The following is a 7,904-nucleotide window of genomic DNA, read 5'->3' on the forward strand; positions in this document are numbered from 1 at the left end:
GCTTTCAATCTTTGGCGAATTACGACCCAGAGGTTGAAAGAACGTTTCGACGAAGATTGAAAAACAATCGCCAATAACAACAAGACAGAACTCCAAGAATGGCAGAACAACCGGAAGAGAGGGCCGCAAACACAAATAATATAATGGTCAACCTCATCCTCTTGGCGAATGACTGCAGTAGACCCATTCGGGACTATGCATTGTCCAACCTATATGATTTCTCCCCAGTAATCATGAGGCCAGCTCTGGGCAGATCGAGGTTTAAAATGAAACTGGTTATGTTGCAGATGATTCAAACGACCAGACAGTTTGGTGGAAGGCGTGGCGAGGATCCGCACTCCCATCTCTGGAGTTTTATTGAAATCTGCAACACTTTTGTGTTCCCAAATATCTCTGTTGAGAAGGTTCGACTAACGTTGTTCCCATTTTCCTTATGCGATCAAGGAAGAAAATGGGCTTATTCTCTCAAACGAGGGGAGATAACATCGTGGGAACAAGTAGTGGAAGAGTTCATGAAGAAATACTTCCCTCCAACAGAGAACGCAAGAAGGAGGAAGTTAATTACGAATTTTGAACAGGAAATTGATGAATCGCTTAGTGATGCCTGGGCGAGGTTTAAGAGACTAGTGCGAGATTGTCCGCACAATGGCTTACCTGACTGTCTCTAGATGGAAATCTTTTATCATGGTTTGAACCCTGCATCGCAGACAGTTGCCAATGCGGCAGCAACTGGTGGTCTGCTCGATAAAACTTACGATGAGGCTAAGAGTATCCTTGATCACATTTCCAAGAATCATGAAGATTGGAGGGAAAGCGATCAAAGATTAAGAATCAAGGATAGTGACGCAAATAATGGGGTCATTGCATCCCTTCAAACCCAAATGAACGCGATGATGAACCTAATACAAGGCATCGCAATCAATAGCACGGGAACGCAAAAAGGGCAGGTCAACACAATTGCTTAAACGACCACGAGTTGTGTCATCTATGGAGAAGCACATCCGAGTGAAGAGTGCCCAAAAAATCTGCAATCAATATGCTTCATGAAGAATAACCCTTATTCCGATACATACAACCCCAGGTGGAGAAACCACCCCAATTTCACGTGGAAAAATCAATAGGAAAGGCATCAACCTATGGCGCAAAAGGAAGGGCCACAAGGATTTTTCTCGTGAGCAAACAGTCAACTACAAAACCAAGTCAGCAATTCGCAGGCGCCACAATCTTCATCCTTGCAGGGTTTACTGAAGCAATATATTGAAAAGAATGAAACAGTGCTTCAGAATCAAGCGACGTCCATCCGCAGTCTTGAAATTCATATAGGACAGATTGTGGGCAAACTCAAAAGTAGACAGGAAGGAGTGTTGTCGAGCTCAACTGAGCTCCCTTGCAACTCTGGGGGTACAGGAAAGGAACAATGCCTAGTAGTCTCCTTGCTAAGCGAAAAAACAATAGCGGAAGAAAGGGAAGAGCCCACCAGGACCAACCCAAATATGGTGACAATCGAGGACCCATTGACATATGATTCAGAAGAGCCCGAGAAGACGAACCCAGAAGTTGTGTCCACCTTCAAGCCTCTCGAACACGAGGTAGAAGAAATACCGCTACCACCATTCCCGCAAAGATTGAAAAAGAAACAGAATGATGAAGAAAAGATCGTTGCAGTGGTAGTAACGCAAGGGTTACATACTATGGTCCCACAAAAAATGTGCGACCCAGGAAGTTTCACGATATCCTGCTCAATTGGAGGGGTCTATATTGGTCAAGCACTATGCGATCTTGGGGCGAATATAAACTTAATGTCGCTGTCAATCTTCAAATGATTGAATATGGGCAAACTAATGCCCACAACGGAGATTCTACATTGGTCAAGCACTATGCGATCTTAGTCAGCTGTTCACGTACCGTTGGATCTTCGAGCCATAGGTCCATAAGGTCCCCTTGGTAGCTCAATGGATTCAAGTTGAGAATCAGTTTTTGGATCAGTTTGAAGTGTTCAAATTGACAAGAGGGAGTTTCATTATATATGATATAATTGACATGATGTATGAGATACATTAATTGGAGGAAAATGATATAAATATGATTTATATCTAGTGGAGGAGAAAAGGACTATGGTTCATATATTGCATATGATGTGATATAAAATCATAGGTTATAAATATAATATGATTATATTTATTTTTTAATTAAACAATTATGGGATAATTGTTGGCGGTTTTGTCTCCATAATCGAATGAGATAGTGGGAGGTTGCAATCAGTTTTCGTAACTGAAGGATAAAAATGAAAATGGTTTTCATTTTGCAAGAAGATCATCAGATATTCGCTCCCCAATTAGTACACTACCCATAGCGTAGCAAACAAGAGCATACACGATAACTCATAGTTTACTAAACGATCGTGTACACGTGCACTTTTCTTAAACGATCACATAGTCTTACCTAAACGACCGTCTAGCTTTTTCTAAGTGATCGCGCGTTCGAGCATTTTACTAAATGATCGTCTAAACGATCAAACCCCTCTTACTACACGATCATGTACCTTTTACTAAACGATTAAGCAGTTGTCTATTCGATAGACTTCAAATATCTCCCACTTTCTTGGTCGTGGTAAATGATCGTTCCTTCCTCCTTCCCTCTACCAAATCCAATAGAGCCCATACCTCCTAGATTCTCACTACAAGAATACTGAGGTCTCTGAGTGATTATGTCCTCCATTGTTGCCTTTTTTGTGAAGATTCCGTTCTGGGTAGATGACAGCAAGATTTGGTGGATGATAGGCTTGACGATCTCAGCGACAGCGAGATTGTCTGGATTGACGAGAGCGAGATTTAACGCGAAGAAGAGTTCTTCAACTGGTATGTATCTCGTTCCTTTGTTGTTCAAAGTTCAAAGCATGTTGTAATTTGTTGTTAAATGTATAACTAGTTTGTTTGATTGTGAATGCAGTATTTCTATCACAATGATTTTGGAACGATCTTGCTTCCGCTCAGAGGTGCTCTTTGATAAGTGTTCTTGCAGGTATAACACTTTGCTACAAGTCTAGCTTTGAAAGTCTATACCTTTCCAGCTACATCTCTCTTTCTTATATAGAGATCCATTTACACTCTATGAGTTTAACCTCTTCAGGTAGATCTACAAGTTCCCTCACTGAATTCAAATACATAGACTCCATTTCAAGGTCCATGCTTTTGGCCCATTGGTCTTTATCTACGTCATTCATTGTCCGCTTATAGAACAATGGATCTTAAACGCCATCATATGGTATGACAACTTGAGTTTAAGTTAAACTCAAGTAACGGTTAGGTTCTGATATAACCCACCCACTACGTTCAGTCACTCTCAACAATTGAGAAGGATGAGACTGACGTGAAATGTTGGCTTCTTCATTAACTCTTGATGAAGAACCAACTTCATCAACAACTCTTGTTGACTCTTCAATAGCTTCATTTAATATTAATTTTTTCCGTGGTTTATGATCTTTCATTTGGTCTTCCTCCAAGAATGTAGCTTTTGTCGATACAAACACCTTGTTTTCTTGAGGGTCGTAGAACAAACCACCTCTCGTTTTCTTAGGGTAAAAAAAAATTTGCATAACCTTGAACGAGGTTCCAATTTCTTTTAATTTGTCACTAGTGCGTGTGCAAGACAACCACAGATTCTAAAATAACGCAAACTAAGTTTACGCCCCCTCCATAACCCGAAAAGTGTTTCAGAAACACTCTTTGAGGGAACATTATTCAAGATGCGAACTACAGTCTTTACTGTATACCCTCAAAACGAGTTATGCAATTGAGTATAGCTTATAATAGAACGAATCATGTCTAACAAGGTTCTATTTCTCCTTTCTGATACACTGCTTTACTAAGATGTACCAAGTACTGAAAGTTGGGACTGAATTCCATGTTCTATCATATGGTCTTGAAATGTAAAATTCATGTACTCTCCACCTCGATTAAATTGAAGTGTTTTAATCATTTTACCTAACAGGTTTTCAACTTCAGCCTTATACTCCTTGAACTTTTCAAGGGCTTTAGGCTTATGTTCCATTAGGTATAAGTAAACATACCTCGTATAGTCATCTATGAAAGATATGAAGTATTTGTACCTTCTTCGAACTTTTACATTCATTGGACCACAAAGATCTGAATGTATGAGCTCTAAGGGTTTTTTGGCTCTATAATCTTTTCCACTAAAAGGTCTTTTATTCATTTTTCCTTCAAGATAGAATTCACATGGAGGTAATGAATCATCTTCTAACTCGCTTCGGAGTCCATTATTTACCAACCTCTAGATCCTATCGAGATTTATGTGTCCTAATCTCAAATGCCAAAAATATGTATTATTGTTACATGGATAAATTCTTTGCCTTTTTGTTTGAGTATTAGCAGTTTTAAACATTTCATGATTTAAAAGTGTTTTTGCTTCAGTTGGTCTTAACACATACAAGTTATTTTCTAATTTAGTTGAACAAATAGTCACACCATTTTTCACAATGAATGCTTCATTAAAAGAAAAAGAAACTGAATACATTTTTTCAATTAAGCAAGAAATAGATACAAGGTTCCTTTTAATTTAGGAAATATATACAAGTTCTCTAAAAAGGAATATCTATTTCCAAAAAACAACTTTGCAGCTCCCATTGCATGAGCTAAAATAACATCTCCCATTCCAACCTTGAGCATCATTTCACTCTCCTCGAGCTGCTGGAAGGAACTAATTCCCTGTAAAGAAGAATAAACTGATCAGCGACTCTCGGATCAAGTATCCAGGCATTATGATCATTTTTCACTAAACAAGTTTCTAGAACCAGTAAATCATATTTACCTTATTTTTCTTTCTTCTTCTCAGCGAGGCACTTGGGGAAATTGCACTTTCAGTGATCATCCACATTGCAGTAGAAGCATTTACCTTTTTCGGCCACCTTTCCCATGCCCTTGCCTTTCCCAGCAGTGCGAGCCTTCCCCTTCCCTTCTTTCTTCTTCTAGATCTTTTTCGAACCAGACGATGAAGGAACAGACCCAGTTCCAAAGGATGAACCCTCATGGAACTTTTTGGAATGAGCATTGCCTCTCATTCTACCGGTCTTTTACTTTTCATCAGAGACCGATAAGTTTATAACTCATTTAGGAGGGTAGTTATGGTGTACTTTATTTTATTCATAACCGCATTGTTGCGGAATTGGAGGAAACTCTTTAGAAGAGATTCCAGAATAAAACATACCTGATTTGCTTGTCGATGACTGTGTCGTTCAATTCGGTGACATTGAAGTTGACCATTAGGTTAAGAACATATTCTTTCACTGTTGGCCTTCCTTCATTCGCACATTATAAACGTCCTTGAGGGCTTCGTGTCGAATCTAAGAGGGCAATTGTCCAAACATCTCCTAGAAGGACTCCATGATCTGATGTGCAGTGATCATGGCCTCATGTTAATTGGTAAGAATGTCAGAAGAACTTACCAAGATGTAGACTCGAGCCTTGTCATTGGTCTTTGTCTAATGGTCATGAGCACCCCTCATTTTCTGGAATGCTTTTCGAGTAGGGATTGGAGGACACTCCTCCGTTAAGACGAACCACAAATCATTTATAACTAGAATCGTATTCAAGTTAGATTTTTCACGTCGCATAGTTTTCACAGGTTAATTTTTCATTCTTCAGCAAGGAAATAATTATGGAAGACATGCTTAAAAGAATAATAAACAATTGACCGTATCAATGATATTTTCCTTAACCCATTACACAAAATATAAGCATCCAATCAATTCAGAAAAAATAAATAATAAAAAAACCCTAATTAAACTATTAATTTAGGTTTTGTCACAATACTTCAGAGATTTAGAGAAATAGGTACCGAAGGGTGATCAGGTGCCCCTCCCTTGAATTGAGACAATCTCAGCTAATTACTAATACTAGAATAACTCGAATTTCTATAGTTCTTAGCTACTGTTTTTCGGCCAAGAATTCATTAACTAGCTTAATTCATCCTGTAAGTGTGACTCTACCATTTTCAAATCCCAAAGGTGTTGGGATTAGGGTTGGCAACAAGGTCGGGGCGGGGCGGGGGGACTCCCCTGTTGGATCGATATGGCAACCCCAATTAAACTAATTAATACACTTTTTATAAATAATAAGAAAAATTCAAATTATGCAAAAATAAGATGACAAACAATGTGATAATTTAATTCTATCAAATTTTAGCAAATAAATAAAACAAACTTAAACATACAATAAACTGCTTAAATTAATTGTAAAAATCAAAAGGAAAGAGTTAGAGAAGAAGACACCATAATTTTTATAGTGGTTCGGTCAAACTCGACCTACTCCACTCCCCAAGCGCCTCTTGGGAATTTGAATAAAATCTTTCCAACTCTTTCCACGGATTAGAGCCCAACCGTTACACCACCGCTCCTTTTATGGGTTCAAGAGCAAACCCGATCCTTTCCATGGTTTAGGATCAAACCGTTACAAATGTTGGAATTTTTGAAGAACACAATACAACTCTCACTAGAGTGGATTTACAAGTTTAAGCACTCAACAAGTTTATCCTCACAATACAATAACACTCTCTCAAGAATAAGATGAAAAAAAAAAAATTGGGAACTTAGAGAGAGCAATAATGGAACTTTTGAGTTTTGGAGGATTATGAAATGTAAAATTTGTTGGTTTAAACTTTAGAGAGGAAGATGATTTATATAGAGATGGAAAATTTTTTATAAACCACAATTAATTTGGACCATTGGATTTTGGAAAAGAAAAATCAATGGTGGAGATTTTAAACTAAACTAGTCGTTAGATAAAAAAAAATAATAATAATAATATTAAATTCCTTTTCTTTTGATATTCATTTTCTTTTTAAAATTAATCTAAAAAATAAAAAAACATACCATGTGTCAAAAACTAGCCATTAGACACAAACATAAAATAATATTAAATTCATTTTCCTTTTAATTCATTTTCTTTTTAAATTCATTATTTTTAAAGTCAATCCAAAAATAAAAAACATACAATGTGTAAAAAACTAGTCGTTAGACACAAACATAAAATAATATTAAATTTATTTTTCATTTAAATTTCTTTTAAATTTCAATTTTTTTATTTTAAATCAATCCAAAAATCAAAAGTCCATCATATGTTAATCTCTTAATGATCCACCATTCAACCAATATGCTGCCACATGTCTACACGCAAATGGTCTGGTTATGCCCGTCATCCACCACGATATTTTCTCTATAGACTTGCTTCGGTCATATCGTCTTCATTTTAGCTCCGATTTGAGTGATTCAAGAGGTGTTGGAATTGTTATTCCGAGCTCTACGCTATGGACATATTAAAACACTAAGATTTTCAGTAATTAAAAATTGAGTTTGTAATCATCAAAACATTGATTAATTAATTAATTAAAATTAATTAATTTGAGATTAAGGGTCAAAAAGCCAACATCCCCATCCCCGTCCCTGCGGGGGGTATTTCCCATCTCTGTTGGGGAAACGAGTCCCTGCAGGGACCCATCCCTTACATATATATATATATATACAAATATATGAATATCCCTGGTTTGACCCCCATCCCCGATCAAATGGGGATTCCCCGCCTCTATCGGGGTGGGGACCCGACCCCGTGGGGATTTTGCCAACCCTAGTTGGGATTGATGCTCTAAATATCATGGGTCCTGTAGTTTGTAATTGTAGTATACAAACATTTTATTTATTTAATAAAACATGAGATGTTTTATTCAATATTTAATAGCATTAACCCACAAACCAATAAACTAACCTCCAAGGTTATCATCTATAGCTTAAACATGTATGTAGAGACATACAGGTGGATCATGTTGAAGTAATAACCCAAATGGTCTGTAGTAGATGGATAAGATTGGATACTTTATCCTGGTGACACTACGAA

The 7,904-nt window shown here is 37.3% G+C and overlaps 1 non-coding gene across 1 annotated transcript; it reads right to left on the minus strand.

Annotated features, from left to right (window-relative positions):
- Positions 1 to 545: 545 nt before the first annotated feature.
- LOC120068670 (small nucleolar RNA R71) lies at positions 546 to 652 on the minus strand. Its single transcript, XR_005479303.1, has one exon. It is a non-coding gene; the product is annotated as a small nucleolar RNA R71 (small nucleolar RNA).
- Between the last annotated feature and the right edge of the window lie 7,252 nt (positions 653 to 7,904).

This window comes from Benincasa hispida, chromosome 12 (assembly GCF_027475165.1).
Source record: "Benincasa hispida cultivar pf3 chromosome 12, pf3_genome.v1.1, whole genome shotgun sequence".
NCBI lineage: Eukaryota > Viridiplantae > Streptophyta > Magnoliopsida > Cucurbitales > Cucurbitaceae > Benincasa > Benincasa hispida.